Raw genomic sequence first — 20857 nt, 5'->3', positions numbered from 1 at the left:
AAAGACTGGATTTTTCTCTTTTTTTTTGTAAAAAGGGACAAAAGAAATACATATAAAAAATACCCTTGCACTAGATTTTTTAAGTCTGTGGAAGCAGGAGTTTTTCCGCATTAAATGAATTATAATGTCCCTTTGGCCTGTGGACAAGCACAGTTAACACAGGACTAAACTACTGAAGGTGCAAATGAAATGATTATCTAGTGAATACATGATATGAGAGTTAGTTTTGGAATAGTAATTGTGGTATTTGTTAAGCACTTACTATATGCCAAGCACTGATACGAGATTACCCGGTCCCACATTGGGCTCAAAGTTTAAGTAGGAGGGAAAACAGGCAATGAATCCCATTTTATAGATGAAGAAACTGAGGCACAGAGAAGTGAAGTGAATTATCCAAGGTCACACAGCAGGTACGTACAGGGTGGACCTGGGATTATAACCTAAATCCTCTGATTCCCATGTCCTTTCCCGTTCCACTAGACCACACTGCTTCCCTGAAACAGAACACAGAGTGTTCCCTTGTGGCTATTATCAAATTTTCTTTAGAATAAATGTGCTTCCAGTAGGATGAGTTAGGTAAATAGTTCTTTTTCCATGCAGCACTCGTCCGTAAAGGATTCTGCCTGAGAAGCAACATGGGGTAGTGAATAGAGCATGGGCCTGGAGCCAAAAGATGCTGGGTTCTAATCCCAGCTCTGCCACTTGTCTGCTGTGTGACCTTGGGCAAGTCACTTAACTTCTCTGGGCCTCAGTTCCCTCACCTGGAAAATGGGGATTGAGACCGTGAGCCCACCGTGGTTCAAGGGACTGTGTCCAGCCTGATTTGCTTGTCTCCATCCCAGAGCTTAGTATAGTAAGTGCTTAACAAGTATCATAATTATTATTATATCTTTTCATTTATTTACAGAATACTCATGTAAAATAGAGCTAATGTGTTTTATTAGCACAGTAATTGGTGTCAACTTTTAGCTCAGGAAAATCAATTTATACTACACTCTTTAGTACTCTTTCCAACGGACCACTTAATCTCTGATGACCTAGCACAGGTGGTCAACAGATTTGAGCATTGGTGGGTCCCTCAGGGGTGCTGAGCACTGTACTAAGCGCTTGGGAGAGTACAATATAACAATATAACAGACAGATTCCCTGCCCTCAAGTCTACAGAGGAGAGACAGACACTAGTATAAATAAATAAATACAATTACAGATGTGTACGCAAGTGATGTGGGGCTGGGAAGGGGGATGAATAAAGGGAGCAAGTCACGGTGATGCAGAAGGGACTGGGAGAAGACGAAAGAAGGGCGTAGTCAAGGAAGGCTTCTTGGAGGAGATGTGCCTTCAATAAAGGCTTTGAAGGTGGGGAGAATAATTGTCTGCCCGGTGTGAAGAGGGAGGGCATTCCAGACCTGAGGAAGGGCGTGGGCGAGACAGAGGAGATCAAGGTAAGATAGAAGAGATCAAGCACCACTACTTTCCTAGGATCATTTTTCTATATTCCGGGACCCATGGCTCCGGGTTGTTGATGTCCATGGAATGTGGTACAAATCAGCCTCAGTGGGGATTTCAAGTGGGAAGGCCTTGGGTGAGACTTATTTGTGAAGGGAAAGTGAAAATCTTGTCGAGGTAAGGCAGGCTGCATTTCATTTCTAAAGGGCCAATAAACCCAAGCTCTTGGAGGAGGATATTAATTCTCACCTGAGGTGGGGAAGTGTGGATTCCCTTCAGACATTCTCGACGTCATTTTCGTGTTTCTAAAGTGCTTTCAGTTACACAAAATGTTTGTCAAGTCTGCCTTCTGAGCAGCCTCTTTGAGGACACTAATTTTAACCCCAGCAAAGCGGAGATTGTATCCCTAGCCTGTCAGAAAGACAGTCTACAAAAGGCGTCTTTTAACCCCAGGGAGGTAACCTGGAAGTCGAGGCCTGTTTTGACTGAACAATCTGTAGGCTCAGCGTGTTTAATTGCGAACACGCTACAAATCTGCCCCGGGGACATACTATCTCTGAGGTTTCTTTCACTGCTTCCTACATTTAGAAGTGCGGTTAACAGCTTCTCCAGGTTCAGACATGATGAAAAGGAAGGTGTTTCTTGGGATGAAAACTTCCAAAGGCGAGTTATTCCCCAAATCCTTCAGCTGTGGCCCTCACCCCTCACCCAGGTAGCAGGTATTGTGGGAGAAACAGAACATTTTAGTTGCAATGGCAGTGAAGGCTTTGGCTTTTCCCAAGGAAGCTGTCAGTTACACATGAATCGCGCCACGGTCACGAAGCGTAAACCAGAGTTTGACGCGGTTTCCGAAATATCCACCGAAATGTGTGAAAATGACTACAGATAGAAGGAATACTCGGGCAGGAATCTGAAGGCCAAGAGGCCTTAAGTGCTGAATTAAAACCAGCACTTTCAAATGCTGCTTCCAGATCGAAAGAGCCGGTTTTGCACACACAGCCCTGGAAAGAATTGAATACAGGTTCGAATGCAAAGCTGAATCAGGACTCCGCCCAAGTGCCTAGGAAGTCACTGCAATTAGGGATGTGGAAAGTTTAGGAAATTATAGCCTGGGGGATGGGATGAGACAGACTGGAGGCTTTAGTAATGGACTGGTTTGAACAAAAATGTTTAGGTGGCTTTAGGAGAAAGTGTTTTCTCCGATACATGGTATTTCAGGCTTTACCCAAGGTCTACACTTCAGGCGTATGTCTCCATCCATCTGACCTTTAGAAATGACTCACTGGAATTCCAGCTTTGAAGGGGAAGTCATTAACAGTGCTTTGCACACAGTAAGTGCTCAATAAAGACAATTGAATGAATGAATGAACAGATGCGCCTATATTTCTAACAGGCCAATGAAAGGGCCCTCATGGTGTGGGGAAGCAGCACGGCGTAGTGGATAGAGCATGGGCCTTGGAGTTAGGAGGTCATAATAATAATAATAATGGCATTTATTAAGCGCTTACTATGTGCAAAGCAGTCTTCCAAGCGCTGGGGATTACAAGGTGATCAGGTTGTCCCATGAGGGGCTCACAGTCTTCATCCTCATTTTACAGATGAGGGAACTGAGGCCCAGAGAAGTGAAGTGACTTGCCTAAAGTCACACAGCTGACAACTGGCGGAGCCGGGATTTGAACCCATGACCTCTGACTCCAAAGCCCGTGCTCTTTCCACTGAGCCATGCTGCTTCGCTAAAATGGGTATTAAGACTGTGAGCCCCATGAGGAACAGGGGCTGTGTCCAATCTGATTTGCTTGTATCCACCCCAGCGTTTAGTACAGTGCCTGGCACAGAGTAAGTGCTTAACAAATGCTATAATTATTATTATTATTTCTAACTGTAAGATGGAACTTCACTTTTGTCTCAATAGTATAAGAGCCAGGAGATTTTTTAATTCATTGTTTTTTGTTCCGTTTTTAATGGTATTTGTTAAGCGCTTACTACGTGTCAAGCACTGTTTTATGGGCTGGGATAGATACAAGTTAATCAGGTCAGGCATAGTCTCCGTCCCACACAGGGCTCACAATCCAAGCGGGAGGTGGAACAGGTATTGCATTGTCACTTTCCAGATGAGGAAACTGAAGCCCAGAGAAGTTAAGCAACTTTGCCCAATGTCACACAGCAAGCAAGTAGATTGGAACCTGGGTCCTCTGACTCCCAAGCTCATCATTTTTTCCACTAAGAAAGCAGATGTGAGATGGCTCTTCTCCTGGTAGAGGGAGGGAGTAGAACACTTCCCAGGATGACAGGAGAGGAATGGTTTCAAGGTTTTGGAACCCGCTGGACAGTTAGAAGCAGGATCAGAAAGACATTACTAAAGCAGAGGAGAAATTATAGAAAGACTTTGGGATTGTAAACGCACTCAGAGAAGGAACAGTCTTCCAAAAAGAAAAACATTTTAGTAGACCCTCTAGACTATTAGCTTGTTGTGGACAGGGAATGTGCCTGTTTATTGTTATAGTGTACTCTCCCAAGTGTTTAGTACAGTGCTCTGCACGCAGCAAGTGCTCAATAAGTATGATTGACTGATTGATTTTAGCATCCCCTTGGTGGCAAACTAGAGGAGCGGGACAAAAGTCCAGAATGAAGGATGGAGGGATACGCTGAGATTTCTCTACTGATTTATTCATCAGCCTATCAGCGGTATTAATGGAGTACTTACTGTGTGCAGAGCTCCTTACTAACTGCTTGGAAGAGTACAATACTGTAGACACGATCCCTGCCCACAATTGGTGCTTCAGAAGATTGGATGTCTCTGTGTATGTTTGCGTATGTGTGCCTGTGAGAGGGTATATGTGGGTATGTCTGTATGTGACACAGAGGCATTCAAAATCCTGAACGGCTTGAAGTAATTGGCCAGTGGACAACACTAAAAAGACACTTCACCTATATTCAAAGATGGATCAAGCCCACACAAATTCACTTCTTAGCAGGTGTGTATACTACTTTTCTGGCAAAAAAGAAAATTGGCAGCTCCTTGGTATGACTTTGCCGGGGAGATCAGGGGCCTGGGATCAAGATGCCTCAATACTGTAGGTTGGGGCTTGTTGGTGGTGTTGAGGGAGATCCTCTCTTCAAAGCTCTCTCTCTCTTTTTTTAGTTTTTGTTTCCAAGCCTAACGGTTTGTACCCTATCAGAGAGTACCAGAACTCTTTCACACTATGTCCTACAGGAAAAACAGCAGGTTTGTAATTTTTACTCCTGAATTCCCAAGGCAAAACAGGTAACCCAAGCTATTCCCCAACGAATTCCAAGATCATAAATATGAGGGCCGCTAAGGTAGGAAATGGCAGAAGTGGACTGGGTCTCACTTCAGACACAAAAGAGGGGTAAATATCAACTTCCAAAGCCTTATTGAAGGCACTTCCCCTCCAAGAGACTGTCCCCGACTAAGCCCTCCTTCCCTCTTCTCCCACACCCTTCTGCATTGCCCTGACTTGCTCCTTTTATTCACTTGTCCCCCACCCAAGCCCTGCAAGTGCTTACGTTCATCTCCATAATTTATACTTGTCCATATTTACTATTCTATTCACTTTGTTAATGATAATGAGCTTTATTTCTGTTTGTTCTGACGACTTGCCACCTGTCCGTATGTTTTGTTTTGTCGTCCGTCTCCCCCTTCTAGACTGTGAGCCCGTTGTTGGGTAGGGACCGTCTCTATATGTTGCCGACCTGTACTTCCCAAGCGCTTAGTACAGTGCTCTGCACACAGTAAACACTCAATAAATACGATTGAATGACTGAATGAACTTAAGAAACAGTTTAGGAAATCATAGCTAGATCTACAATGTGTAGATGTTGAACAAGGCAGAAAGTTGTACTTCAAACCATCCTAATTCTGCATCTTTTCATCTTTCAAAAGTGAATGCAGAATTCCCTTTAATCACTGGCATTTATTGGTATTTATCAGAGAAGGAACCGTCTTCCAAAAAGAAAAACATTTTTGTAGGCCCTCTAGACTGTAAGTTTGTCGTTGACAGGGAATGTGCTCATTTATTGTTATGATGTACTCTCCCAAGTGCTTAGTACACTGCCCTGCACACAGCAAGCGCTCAATAAATATTTATTCATTCAATCGTATTTATTGAGTGCTTACTGTGTGCAGAGCTCTGTACTAAGCTCTTGGGAAGTACAAGTTGGCAACATATAGAGACGGTCCCTACCCGACAATGGGCTCACAGTCTAGAAGTCTAGGCTCACAATCTAAATATGATTGACTGACTGATTTTGCATCCCTCCAGATTGATTTTACAGTCTACTGTATGCAGAGCACTGCAGTAAGCACTTGGGAAAGTACAATATGAGTCGGTAAACAAGAACCCTGCCCACCAAAAGCTTACCGACCAGTTCTCGGGAACGGATGAGGAGGTGTTCCCTTTAAAACTGAAACACAACTTTACCTAAACAGCAATTTTATTTCTGACAGAAAGATAGAACAAGTTTCCTTTTGCCCTCTTCCGTTATTATCTCCCGAAAGAAACCCTCTCCAGTTTTAGCTTGCAGAATAATAATGATCATGATGGCATTTATTAAGTGCCTACTATGCGCAAAGCACTGTTCTAAGCACTGGGGAGGTTACAAGGTGATCAGGTTGTCCCACGGGGGGCTCACAGTCTTCATCCCCATTTTACAGATGAGGCAACTGAGGCACAGAGAAGTTAAGTGATTTGTCCAAAGTCACACAGCTGACCAATTGGTGGAGCCGGGATTTGAACCCATGACCTCTGACTCCAAAGCCCGGGGTCCGTCCACTGAGCCACGCTGCTTCTCCAGAAGCACTGGAGCTCAGGATAGGGCTTAGAAAGGTAACCTGTCTCCTTACCCACTAAAGAAATTCAGACATCAGTACCTTAAAAGCTGTCTCAGACTGCCAGAAAGTAATTGTCCAGGCCTTTGAAGATGGCCATGGCCTAAGAGATTATACACCATTCCATCAGGCCTACAGGGCAATGGCATTATCTCTCCCAAGCGCTTAGTACATTGCTCTGTACACAGTAAGCACTCAATAAATGCCTTTGATTGACTGACCTAACAGCAAAAAGATTCCCTTAGATAGATAGATCTCCTCCAGGAACCAAGAAGGAAGAGAAGGGATAAAAGCAATTTTCAGTATCATCCAGGTGACGAGAAGATTCCCGTTTTCCTCAACTATACAGTATTTTGGCCCTTATAGGCATGACAAAACCTGTCCTCATACCTTTCTGTTCAGCTCAGCAAGTATTTTTGAGCTCCAATAGTTAATCAGTTACCAGATTCCAGTCTTTGTTTTCCACACACAAATGTTTTTCCATTCTTCTTAGAAGAACATTCCTTCTCTGAGTGCACTTCCAATCCCAGAGTCTTTCTACTTTGGTAATGTCTTTCTGATGCCGCTTCTAACTGTAGTTCTGATTCATTCCGTATCGGAACATCCCGGGAACCTGTACTATCCATTATCCACATGGCTGATCGTTAAGACGTTAAATGCGGCCAGGAAGATGTTCAGTACAGCCAAGCCTCTTGAAATGACTCTAGTCTGTCAAACGGAGTACATCAGTTTGGCAAGAAGCACATTCTTAACAAAACTGCCTTCATTAACAGGGAATGTGTCCACTAACCCTGATGTATTTTCCCAAGCTCTTAGCACTGCGGTCTGCACACGGTGGGAAGAGCTTTGTACGGTGCTCTGCACGCAATAAATACCACTGGTTGATGGATTCATTCTAATCCACGGGTAAGAAGTGTCCACGGATGCTGATAATATGATGTTCTACCTCCACAGCCTCTGATGAAGTGAATGGTACTGAATTTCCCAAGGAATATATAGACATAGAGACCTCAAAATGTGCTCATTTCTAAATGAAAGTTTTCCTAAATACATTACTGGAAGAAGAGTTAAATTAGGAAGACGAAATAAACTCACCCTTCGGTCGTGCAGTCTTGGGCAATCTCTGCTTCGGGCCAACGTGTTGACAGTTGATTTCCCTCGGAGCGATGATTTTCCGGCGCCGAGAGGACTGAGGGAGCCCCTTCCCCAGACCACCCCGGAGGACACCGAGAAACTGGGGCTGGGTGGAGAAGCTGGGTTGCATGCAGGTATATATGGTGTGCAGCGGATAACCCAATATGCCTTTCATTTAACTGGCCGGGCAGGTTTCTACGAACCGTGGACTCAAACCAGAATTTGTTGGCATAACAGGCCAGCCAGACCGGTTCTCGGGTAGGCCAGGAACCGGCCCAACCGGTCTGCATCAAAGGCTCCCAACTTGTTGCAGCTCAGTTCGGGCTCCCCTTCGCACAGGGTGAATTATTCACGCCTCCGTCAACTCCCGACAAACCACCGAGATAGAAATGTTGTAGCCTCCAGCGAAGTAATTTAGTCGGGCCGGTGGGAAGGGTGTATCCGCAGCAAGTACGGTGAGATCTTTCGGGCCAACTCGTTTTCGCCACTGAGGTAGAAGCAGAGTTCCAGCAGCCCCCGAGGGGAGTGCTCTGGACGTGCGATTAGGGGCTTCCGAGGCACTCGTGGCTTGGGAAAACCAATGGCAAAGGGAAATCTGTGAAACGCCCGCCCTCCCCTTCCACGGTTCCTCTGTTCTGGGCCCAGGGAGGCTGAAATTGGATATTGAAGGGAAATCAGTGAGGTGAGACGAGTCACCTGCTCTTCTGACCTTTTTCCTCCCCACCTCCACCTCCCAAAGCTTCTGCAGCTTAGCCTTGGGCTGAGGGACTACAGGGTCACGTTGGGCCTGGGGTCGGGGGGTAGGGAGGGGTCTGTCTCCACTCAGCTTCAATCCTGGCAACTTTTTTTAACGGTAGTTGTTAAGCGCTTACTGTGTGCCAGGCACTGTTCTGAGCTCTGGGGTGGTTATGAGCAAATCAGGTTGGATGCAGGCACTGTCCCATGTGGGACCCCCAGTTTCAATCTCCATTTTACAGATGAGGTAACTGAGGCCCAGAGGAGTGAAGCGATTTGCCCAAGGTCACACAGCAGACAGGGGCGGAGCTGGGATTAGTACTCTTGAGCTTCTTACTCCCAGGAGCTCTATTCACTATGCCATGCTGCTTCCTATGCCAGACTGGCCCTTGGAACCGCCCAAGAGGAAATCCATGCTCCCGTGCGGCCTTGCAGCTGTCCCGGTCTCTCTGGAATCCAGACTGAGGGGCAGGCCTAGGTTGGGATAATAATAATTGTGGTATTTTTTATGTGCTCACTGTATGTCGAGAACTGTTCTAAGCTCTGGGGTAGATATACTGTAGTTGGATTGGACACAGTCCCTGTCCCACATGGGGACTCATGGTCTTCACCCCTGTTTTACAGATGAGGGAAATGAGGCCCAGAGAAGTGAAGTGACTCGCCCAAGGTCATACAGCAGACAAGTGGCGGGACTGGGATTAGAACCCCTGTTCTCTGACTAGTGTAGGGGGAAACAGAGAGAGTGGAGTCCTTCTCTTGAGCCAGGTCCCGGGGCTTGGACAGACCATCGCCCCGCTTCCTCCCTGTCGGGGGTCTGGATGGTCCAAGCCCCCTCCTCAACCATCCCCGGGACTGGCTTTCCAGGGATAGAGGCAATCAATCAATCAACCAATGGGTTTTATTGAGTGCTTACTGTGTGCAGAGCACTGTACTAAGTGCTTGAGAGAGTCCAGCGCTTAGAACAATGCTCAGCTCTTGGACCAGTGCTTGGCACGTAGTAAGTGCTTAATGAATGCCATCATTATTACAGAACTGTAGAGGTGGTAGACACGTTCCCCATCTCTGAAGGAGTTTCCAGTCTAGCGGGATGAACAAAGGTGACGTGGCTCAGCGGAAAGAGCCAGGACTTGAGAGTCAGAGGTCATGGGTTCTAAACCGTCTCTATATGTTGCCGACTTGTGCTTACCAAGTGCTTAGTACAGTGCTCTGCACACAGTAAGCGCTCAATAAATACGATTGAATGAATGAATGAATAATCCCGGCTCTGCCACATATCAGCTGTGTGACTTTGGGCAAATCACTTAACTTCTCTGTGCCTCAGTTACCTCATCTGGAAAATGGGGATTAAGACTGTGAGCCCCACGTGGGGCAACCAGGTTAGCTTGTGTCTCCCCCAGCACTTAGAACAGTGCTTGGAACATAGTAAGCTCTTAACAATTACCAAAATTGTTATTATTATTAGGAGAGAGATCTAGAGCGGCTTAATGGAAAGAGCATAGAGTACCTGAGTTGGAATCCTGGCTCTTTCACTTGCCTGCTGTGTGACTGTGGGCCAACTGCCTGACTTCTCTGTGCCTCAATTTCCTCATCTGTAAAATAGGGATTAAATGCCTGCTCTTCTTCTTAAGAGGGAGCCCCATGTAGGACCAGGACTGTGCTTGACAAGATTATTTTGGATCGATCCCAGCACTCAGTAAAGTATTCATCAAAAAGTAAGTGTTCAATAAAGATTGTTGCTATTATTATTATTAATAATGAGGGTCCAGGAATAAGCAGGGCTCAAATGGAGAAAGACTGTGTCAAATGAAGCATGTTCTGAGGAAGTCCTCTGATTGTTCCTCCTCTGTACCTCCACCTGCTCTCCAACTGATCTCTGAGTGGGAGATAATCTCTCTGCACTTCCCCAGTCCATAGTGAATCAGGAAACTGACTTGCATCAAGTCTTTCCATCCACTTGTTTTTATTTTGACTTTGAAATGAGGAAGGTTTACTCTACTTAAATGATATTGACTTTCAGTGTCAGCTGCTGAACCTAAAACCAAGCACTCTAACCTAATCAAGGAGGATGCTGAGTAGGAGAAACAGGAAAATCATAAGACGTTCAATAGTATTTCTTGAGCGCTTACTGTGCGCAGAGCACGGTACTAAGCACTTGGGAAGTACAAGTCGGCAACATCTAGAGACAGTCCCTACCTAACAACGGGCTCACAGTCTAGAAGGGGGTGATGGACAATAAAACAAAGCATGTGGACAGGTGTCAAGTCATCAGAACAAATCAAAGTAAAGCTAGATGCACATCATTAACAAAATAAATGGAATAGTAAATGTGTATAAGTAAAATAAATAGAGTAATAAATCTGTACAAACATATAACCAGGTGCTGTGGGGAGGGGAAGGAGGTAGGGCGGGGGGGATGGGGAGGAGGAGAGGACAATAAGATATGGACCTGGAAGAGTTCGAAGTCAGTTTCCAAAGCATTTGAAAGAGCAGGGAGATTTAGAGGAGCTTTTTTAAAAATTTATCATATTTGTAAGTAATCCAGGTCCCACACGAGGCTCACAATATTAATTTCCATTTTACAGATGAGGTAACTACGATACAGAGAAGTAGTGGCGTACCCAAGGTTACCTGGCAGACAAGCGGCAGAGCTGGGATTAGAACCCACATCCTCTGCCTCCCGAGCCCGGGCTCTTTCTGCTAGACCACACTGCTCTTCCGTTGAATTGCTTGACCTAGAAAGGATGATGTATTTGTTAGAGAACAGCTCATCTTTCAGGCTCATCTCAGGCTCAGGCTCATCTTTCAGGCCTAGATTCTACCCTTAGAGAAGCAGCGTGGCTCAGTGGAAAGAGCCCGGGCTTTGGAGTCAGAGGTCATGGGTTCCAATCCTGGCTCTGCCAACTTCCAGCTGGGTGACTTTGGGCAAGTCACTTCACTTCTCTGGGCCTCAGTTCCCTCATCTGTAAAATGGGGATTAAGATCGTGAGCCCCCAGTGGGACAACCTGATCACCATGTAACCTCCCCAGCGCTTAGAACAGTGATTTGCACATAGTAAGCACTTAATAAATGCTATCATTATTATTATTACCCAAGTGGCAGAATTTTATATTACTGCACTGAGCTGCCCATTTCACATCTATATCTTGACTAGCCTGGTTTCCTTTCTCAGGTTCCTTCCCCTTTCTCTGCTCTCCAAAGAGGCGCAACAACCATCCAAATATAAACATACGGAGGAAAATGTCAGGTGTATCTGTAGTGTGTCTCCCCGGTGATCTGACTCTGAGGTGTAAGTTCTTAGGGACCCAAGCACCTCTTTATGCTAGACAGCGTCTCTGTCACCACTCGTCACAGTTACCATTCACTCATTCATTCAATTGTATTTATTGAGTGCTTACTGTGTGCAGAGCACTGTATTAAGCGGTAAGGAAGTACAAGTTGGCAACATATAGAGACGGTCCCTACCCGACAATGGGCTCACAGTCTAGAACCAGTAGCCGGGACTATAAAAATCCCATCTGGGGTCTTTGGTGTGGAAGAAAAGAAGCAGCTTGGCCTAGTGGGAAAAGCATGGACCCAGAGGACCTGGGTTCTAATCCTGGCTCTGCCACTGTCTGCTGTGCGACCTTGAGCAAGTCACTTCACTTCTCTGGGCCTCAGTTCCCTCAACTGTACAGTGGGGATTAAGACTGTGAGACCTATATGGGGCAGGGACTGTGTCGAACACGATTGTCTAGTACATACCCCAGTGCTTAGAACAGTACCTGGCACATAGTAAGCACTTAACAAATGCCATAATTATTTTTATTATTGACTTCTGTGAGACCTTGGGCAAGTCCCCTCACTTCTCTCTGCCTCTTAGTACTGTCCAGTGCTTAGAACAGTGCTTTGCACATTGTAAGCACTTAACAAATGCCATTATTATTATTATTATTATTATTACTCTGCACACAATAAGCCCTCAATGAATAAATAAATTGAATGAATGATGATGATGGTATTTGTGCAAAGTACTGTTCTAAGCGAATGAATGAAGTTCCCTCATCTGTAAAATGGGGATTAAGAGTGTGAGCCCCACGTGGGACAGGGATTGTGTCCAACCTGATTAACTTGTATCTACCCCAGCATTTAGAACAGTGCTTGGCACATAGTAAGTGCTTAACAAGTACCATTATTATTATTATTATTACTCTGCACACAGTAAGCCCTCAATGAATAAATAAATTGTACGAATGAAGTTCCCTCATCTGTAAAATGGGGATTAAGAGTGTGAGCCCCATTTGGGAAAGGGATTGTGTCCAACCTGATTAACTCGTATCTACCCCAGCACTTAGAACAGTGCTTGGCACATAGTAAGTGCTTAACAAGTACCATTATTATTATTATTATTACTATATCCTTAGACTTGGGAAACAGGAGATGATCTTCAGAGCAGAAGTCTGACCTACTGAAAGCTTGAGTGTCTGTTCTAGGTGTTGGCACCTAGACCAATTCCAGATATGATGTCATGAGTCTAATGTAGGGAAACCTGGCCAGAAATAGAAATACCAAGAGGAGAGACTTAAAGTGCTACAGGAAGTGGGTTAGTGATTCAGGAGGAAAATACCTCTGTGGTTCACTGTTTCTTTATTGAGATGGAAATCTGAGACTCCTCCGGACATAAGAAAGGCTTGCAGAAACCTAGTCTGCATCATATAAATTCGACTAAGAGTCTCAGGCTAAAGGTGAGGGAGAAGAGGTATTTAATCCCCATTTTACAGATGAGGAAGCAAAGGCAGCGAGAAGTTAGGTGACTTGCCCAAGGTCCCAGAAGTGGAGCTGGAATTAGAACCCAAGTCTCCTGATTCCCAGTCCCGGCATTTTTCCACTATACCATGTTCCTTCCCAACTCACCTCCTCATAACAATAATCTCCTCCGTGCCCTTTCTACTATCCAAGGGTGAAGGACTCAAATCGAAGGGTGCCAAAGCAGAAGAGATTCAAGGCCATGCAGACTGCCACCAGACCAGCTGTTACAATCAACCAGTTAATCAGTGGTATTTATTGAATGCTTACTATGGGCAGAGCACTGTGCTAAGCACTCGGAAGAGTACAAAAACAGAGTTGGCGAACATTTTCTCAGGCCACAACGGGCTTACAGTCTAGAGGGGGAGACAGACATCAATATAAATCAATAATTTATAACATAATATTGTTAAAGGCATTATTTGGCCCTATATTTTCTACCATAGTGCCACTGAAGAATGAAGATGACTCCACCCCTCCACAAACAAGGAGGGAATCCTGAAGAGATTGCAAAAACAGTTCAATGTAATATTTGTTAAGCATTTACTCTGTGCCAAACACTGGGGCAGATTCAATGCAATCGGATCAGTTACAGTTCCTCAAAGGGCTCACGGGCTAAAGACGAGGGAGAAGAAGTATTTAATCCCCATTTTACAGATGAGGAAACAAAGGCAGCGAGAAGTTAGGTGACTTGCCCAAGGTCCCAGAAGTGGAGCTGGAATTAGAATCCAAGTTTCCTGATTCCCAGTCCCGGCATCTTTCCACTATACCATGCTCCTTCCCAACCCACCCCCTCATAACAATAATCTCCTCCGTGCCCTTTCTACTATCCAAGGTGAAATCCTCCAAATGCAAAAAGATGATTCTATTTGCAACTACCCAGGAAGTCATCGCTGCAGTCAGTGGCGTGAAAAATGACCCAGTGTCGGGACCTGTCGGCATACCAGGTCCAGCAGAGCACAGCACAGCATACCAACACAGTGATTCGCTTTCAGGAGGTGCTCAATAAATACTACTGACTGACCGACTGATTGATTAATTGATGGAGGGAACCCCCTGCTCAAATACACATATGCATTTTCTGCGATTTATTGAACGGTGAAGAGACGCTTCCAGATCTGAAAGATGCTTCCCCTTCAGACTGCAAGTTCGCTGTGGACAGGGAACATGTTGTATCAACTCTGCTCTAGTGTACCCTCCCAAGCATTTAGTACAGTGCTCTGCATGTAGTAAGCGCCTAAAAAATTCCATTGATTGACTGATTGATTCTTCAAGAAGAAAGGTGACAGGGAAGACTGCTGGCGAGGTCCTTGCTTGAGACCTCCTGGGCAGAGTAAGAGATCATTGACTGCATTTTCTCAGAACTGCAATAATAATAACAGTAATAATAATTGTGGTAGTTGTTAGGCGCTTTGTCTGTGCAAGGCACTGTACTAAGCGCTGGGATAGCCATAAGATAATCAGGTCAGACACAGTCCCTGTCCCACATAGTGCTCACAGTCTTAATCCCCATTTTACAGATAAAGTAAGAGACGCACAGAGAAGCAAAGTGATTTGCCCAGGGTCACACAGCAGACAAGTGGCGGAGCCGGGATTAGAACCCAGGTCCTCTGACCCCCAAGCCCGGGTTTTTTCCACTAGGGTATGCAGCATGTGACTTGGGTTCATAGTACGTCAAGCAAACATGATCTTTGCAGCACGTCGGATACAGGGATAGGGCAGGGAAAGGCCTCAAGTCTTTTCATTAACAAAATGCAACAGTAGATCCAGAATCTGGAAATGGCTCAGTGCATGGAGCCCTGAAAAGTTATTTAAGGATTAAGTCCGGCTGGTTGGATCAGAGCTGGTCTGACCTATTCTCCCTCAACAGGAAGCTCGCTGTGGGCAGGGACCGGATCCGTTTATCATTATACTGAACTCTCCCAAGCCCTTAGTATAGCGCTTTGCACACAGTAAGTGCTCAATAAATATGAGTGAATGAATGAATTGAATGATGGGGTCAGACTGCGTGCTATAACGGGCCTGCTCTCTCAGACATTTCCAGCAAATTGGTCATCATTATTATCACTACTTATGTGTTTTTTTAATAATAATAATAGTGGCGTTTATTAAGCACTTACTACGTGCAAAGCACTGTTCTAAGTGCTGGGGAGGTTACAAGGTGATCAGGTTGTCCCACGGGGGGCTCACCATCTTAATCCCCATTTTACAGATGAGGTAACTGAGGCCCAGAGAAGTTAAGTGACTTGCCCAAAGTCACACAGCTGACAACTGGTGGAGCCGGGATTTGAACCCATGACCTCTGACTCCAAAGCCTACGCTCTTTCCACTGAGCCATGCCGCCTTTTAATGGTATTTGTTAAGTGATTAGTATGTACCAGGCAATGTTCTAAGTGCCAGACTGTGCTTGAATGCTTAGTACAGTGCTCTGCACACAGTAAGCGCTCAATAAATACGATTGAATGAATGAATTGAACCCCTGCTGACTCTGTGTGGGTTCTTGTGTCTTTTTAGAGCTCCTTCTACTTCAGAGGAGAGACATTCTACACTGTGAGCACACCGGGTAGGGACCGTCTCCATATGTTGCCAACTTGTACTTCCCAAGCGCTTAGTACAGTGCTCTGCACAGAGTAAGCGCTCAATAAATACGATTGAATGAATGAATGAATGAATACCCTAGTTCCATCTGTTAGGAAAACATCCGTTTGGATTTCTGACAACTAAGGCTTTTTCCCTTTTTCTCATCATACGATATCTGTTAAATGCTTACTATCTGCTAGATCTATCATTCATTCATTCAGTCGGATTTACTGACTGCTTACTGTGGGCAGAGCACTGTATTAGGCGTTTGGAAAGTACAATTCAGCAATAGAGAGAGACAATCTACGCTTACAGTCTTGAAGGGGGAGAAAGACATCAAAACAAGTAAACAGGCATCCACAGCCTCAATTTAAATAAGTAGAATTATAGATATATACAATTCAAAACAAGTAAACAGGCTTTAAAATAAATAAATAGAATTATAGATATGTACATATATACATAAGTGCTGAGGGCCGGGGAGAGGGGGGTAGAGAAAAGGGAATGAGTCGGGACATGCAGTCTCTGTTCCACATGGGGACTCACAGGCAAAGGGGAGGGAAACCAGGCATTTAATCCCCATTTTACAGATGAAGGAACTGAGGCACAGAGAGCTGAAAGGACTTGCCCAAGGTAACACAGCAGGCGAGTACTGGAGCGGGGATTAGAACCCAAGAATCCTGACTATAAATCTTGGGTTCTTTCTATTAGGTGACACTACTTTTGGTTGAAACACAACCTCTTCCTCTCGTCCCTCCCCACTCTGCTTTTCACACACTGAATCACTGGCGTTAAAATGTACACCTGTATCAAAAGCCTTATATACTCAGCACTTAGAACAGTGCTCGGCACATAGTAAGTGCTTAACAAATACAATCATCATCATCAGATACTAAACCCCATCATCCCTTCTATCAAACTCAAAAGAGATGTAGTCAATCGATCGATTAATCGTATTTATTGAGCACTTACTGTGTGCAGAACATTGTGCACTAAGTGCTCAGGAGAGTACAACAGGGTTGCTAGACATGCTTCCTGCCCCCAGCGAGCTTGTAGTCTAAAGAAAGAGACAGACATTAATGTAAGTAAAGGGGCCGGGGCCGGGGGGTGAATATCAAGCTGTGTGGCTTTAGGCAAGTCACTTAACTTCTCTGTGCCTCAGTTCCCTCATCTGTAAAATGGGGATTAAGACTGTGAGCCCCCCGTGGGACAACCTGATCACCTTGTAACCTCCCCAGTGCTCAGAACGGTGCTTTGCACATAGTAAGCACTTAATAAATGCCATCTTTATTATTATTATATGTCTGTCTCCCCCTCTAAATTTTTAGCTCACCATGGGCAGGGGAAGTTTATTGTTGAATTGTATTCTCACAACGGATTAGTGCAGTGCTCTGTACACAGCAAGCATTCAATAAATGCAATTGATTAGTCAGTCAATTGTATTTCTTGAGGGCTTACTGTGCAGAGCACTGCATTACGTACTTGGGAGAATATATTACAGCGGAGTTAGTAGATACGGTCTCAGCCCACAAGGAGCTTATAGCCAAGACAGGGAGACAAATATTGAAATAAATTACAGACACGTACACAAGTGCTTTGGGGTTGAGGGTGGGGGGAATATCAAGTGCTTAAAGGGTACAGATCCAAGTTCAGAGGTGACACAGAAGGAAGAGGGAGAAAGGGAAATTAGGGCTAAGTCAGGGAAAGCCTCTTGAAGGAGATGTGATTTTAGGAGGGATTTGAAGGTGGGGAGAGGGGTGACCTGTCAGAAATGAAGGGGAAGGGAGTTTCAGGCCAGAGCGAAGACATGAGTGGCGAGATAGACGAGGTCAAAGTACAGTGAGTAAGTTCGCACCGGAGGAGCGAAGCGTGTGGAGTGGATTGTGGATTGCAGTGGGAAATCCTAGTTGTTTCCTAGTTGTACTCTCCCGGGTGCTTAGCGCTCAAAAAATACCGTAGATTGATTAAGCAGGTTGAAGGCTGGGTGGAGAAGGAAGCAGGGTTTTGTTTCCATCAAAGACAATGGTTCCAAAGGCACCTTCTGTATCAACAGGCGAGAAGCGGCCAGACAATCAGATGTCATCTTAAGGCTTATTTCACAATGGGGAATCATTGTGGTACAGCAAGCCAAATTTAGAAAAGAGCACTGCTGCTCCTACCCTTACAGGACTGAACTTGAAGGGGAATCTGGGGATTGCCCTAAGAATACCAAGCTTTCAAATGCCTTTTCCTTTTGTGTTCAGGCAGAGACTTATTGCTTTTGGCTTGGCAGAGATGAGACCCAGTTTGTGCTGAAGGACTGGAACATTATTTCTGACTTTTGCTGAAGTAGAGTGAGAGGCACGGCAGAGGGCTGAATTTGCTATTTTTGTGAAACGGGAATCGGGTCGTGGTGTGCCCGGGGAGAAGTGAGCCTCTGGAAATGGCAGCCTTCCTGCCGGAATCACTCAGTCCGTGTGCGGCCCCTAAATGCGTGCTCAGGGAAGTAGGGTGACCATTCCTCTGCTTTAGGCTGGTTGTCATCTGGACTCCCTTTTCCACAGCTACTGCCTTAGATGTGGCGTCGAGTTCTCTCACAGACCTGGGAAGGGAACTCAGGGTCTCTCGAATCGGTGGGGAATTTGGGGACCCCCAGAGAAATGTTCCAGAATAGGGAAGAATCAGTGTAGCCTCACAGAGCGTCTTCAACCCAGGATACTGCACACAGGGTGAGTTAATTTAGGGGATTTAGGAGTGGCAGCCAGGACTCCAGGCTGTGGGGTGGGGCAAGTTCCCCAATGAGGGATTTGTACCTGCTGCAGGTGGTAGTTGAGTACCTCCCAATCCCACCGGCCTGGCCGCCATTTGGGACATTGCTCAGTTGGCATCCAAAGCAGACTTTCCCAATATGGCCGTTGGACATAGGCAACGAGGGAGTGGAGGGAAGGTCACGGGCTCAGTGGCTTCCGTTGAAAAATCTTCTATTTCCCCATAGTTTCCCAGGATTCTTTTGTCCAACTGACTTTCCTCGCATCCCAGAGACTAACTCTCCCCCTATTGGATGGACCTACATATTTATTACTCTATTTATTTATTTATTTATTTATCTTACTTGTACATTTCTATCCTATTTATTTTATTTTGTTGGTATGTTTGGTTCTGTTCTCTGTCTCCCCCTTTTAGACTGTGAGCCCACTGTTGGGTAGGGACCGTCTCTATGTGTTGCCAATTTGTACTTCCCAAGCGCTTAGTACAGTGCTCTGCACATAGTAAGCGCTCAATAAATACGATTGATTGATTGATTGATTGACCTTTGGATTCCAATATGTATCTTTGTAGTGCTGATGGGCAACGGAACCAGTGCTTCTAATAATAATAACTGTGGCATTTATTAAGTGTGTACTGTATGCCAGGCACTGTACTAAGCGCTGGGGTGGATACAACCAAATCAGAGTTCTAGGAAATAGTAGCTCTTTCTCATTCCTCCCCACTTTCTAAGCTCCTTAGCCTGAATGGGATGGTCCAACTTACCCCTGGAAGGAAGAAGACTGAGTTCTCTTTCAGGGTTTGATCACTCAAAAATAGCACACTCATGAGGTGAGCCTGGACAAGGGAATAGTGAACTCCGGTTCTCTGAAGAGCTGAAATGGGAAGAAGGAAAGACGGGAGGGCAGAGGAAACACTTTAAGGATACGGTACGGTAAAACAAATCCTCAGAGAAGGCTGCGTCCCAGCTGAAAACTGAGAGTCAGTTGCCAAAGAGTGATAAGCTGCTTCTTTCTTCAATCAAGAAAGGAGCAGCTCTTTCTGTGCAGAAGCTTCATGAGGATTGTGAGATGTGACAAAAGTGAAAACAGTCCTCCATTTTCACAAGAGGACGGTACCAAGGGACAGAAGTAAATTTCACCATCACTGTGTCTCCAATGAGGACGAAGGAAACTAGAGCCGTCAAAATTTTTTCTCTTCTGTCTAATGTCTGTCACAGCAGAAAAGGGTTTCATTATCAGAGAAAACATTTTAGTCCTACTTGATGGTAAAAAATGATAAGGACAATGTTTGGTCCTTTAATGAGAGATCAGCTGTTCGGTGTTTGAACCCTGCTTGCAAACTACAATGTAATCTTTTAAAATTATAGGTAATTGCAAGAAGGCATATTAAGCCTCAGTTAATCATGGTTGTCTCAAAAATATGTCCCTTCTCGTAACCCAACAATACCCCAGCCAAAGTTGGAGAAACTGGAATTCATTTCCCCAGATCACATGTTTCATTCCTGAACACAATGGGCTTTGTGTTTCCTACAGGTGTCCATACTCTCTCATCAAATGGGGTGTCCCTCTCAGAGTGGAACATTATCTGCTCTTAGTTTGAGAAGACAGCGTGATATTTAGGGGGAATCAGAGGGCACAGGTGTTTCACCCTGGCTCCCCGTCCCCGTTATCGCACATCTGGGAACTTTCCAGGGGATCGGTTCTCTACCCTGATGTCCCCCCAGCTCCTCAAGCTCAGATGTCCCAAAATGAACTTCTCATTTTCCCCAGCCAAACCTGTCCTCCACCTCACTTTCCCATTACTGTTAACAGCACCGCTATCCTCTCCATATATCCTGCCCACAAACTTGGCATTTTCCAAGATTCCCCCATTTCTCCTGATCCCTATATTAAGACTGTCACCAATCTGGTTAGTTCTTTCTTCACAACATTTCCAGACTTCTCCCTTCCCTTTCCATCCAAATAGGCACCATGCTGATCCAAACACTTAGCATATTCTGCCCTGATTTATAGCATCAGCCTTCTGGCTGATCTTCCTGTCCCTGGCCTCACCCCTCTCCAGTCCATACTTCACTCTGCTACTCAGGTCACTTATATTGCCGACTTGTACTTCCCAAGCACTTCGTACAGTGCTCTGCACACAGTAAGCGCTCAATAAATACGATTGATTTTCGAAAATGACATTCTGCCCGACTCTCCACTTCTCAAACACCTCCAAAGATTGCCCATCCATCTCTTCAGCAAGCAGAAACCCTTGAGCATTAGCCTTTAAGTCCTCTTATTTAACCTCTCCCTTCTCCTACTAGACCTCATCTCACAACTCTCTTTGTACCTCGCAAACTAACCTATTCAACAGTGCCTCAAACCCGTGTCTCCTGACCTCGACCCTTGAATTTTCTCCCCTTTCATAGCTGACAGACCTCAGCCCTCCCCATGTTCCAAGCCCTTCTGAAATCACAACTCCCCATATAAACTCTGACCGCTCCACTTTATATTCCCCACTTGCCATTTTAGCCCTTAGGAGACACAAATCTCTGCCCTAGAGGAACTTATTTAGAAGAGGCAGGCAGAAACAAGTAGTGT

The 20857-nt window shown here is 45.2% G+C and overlaps 1 protein-coding gene across 2 annotated transcripts in view; it reads right to left on the bottom strand.

The window, feature by feature from the left end:
* The window catches only part of RBBP8 (RB binding protein 8, endonuclease), a 116599-nt gene extending 98226 nt beyond the window's left edge, over positions 1-18373 (bottom strand). Inside the window, exon 1 of one of the 2 annotated variants that reach the window (XM_038766511.1) lies at positions 18320-18373. The gene's annotated coding sequence lies outside the window, so the exon portion shown is untranslated. Of the gene's footprint in view, positions 1-7390; positions 7533-18319 lie in introns of those variants that run through there. The other variant, XM_038766510.1, reaches the window with a different exon arrangement.
* Positions 18374-20857: the final 2484 nt, after the last annotated feature.

The sequence above is a fragment of the Tachyglossus aculeatus genome, chromosome 25 (genome assembly GCF_015852505.1).
Source record: "Tachyglossus aculeatus isolate mTacAcu1 chromosome 25, mTacAcu1.pri, whole genome shotgun sequence".
NCBI classification, from domain to species: domain Eukaryota; kingdom Metazoa; phylum Chordata; class Mammalia; order Monotremata; family Tachyglossidae; genus Tachyglossus; species Tachyglossus aculeatus.
The sequence above is the reverse complement of the archived record's forward strand: the minus strand, read 5'-3'. Positions and strand labels throughout refer to the sequence as shown.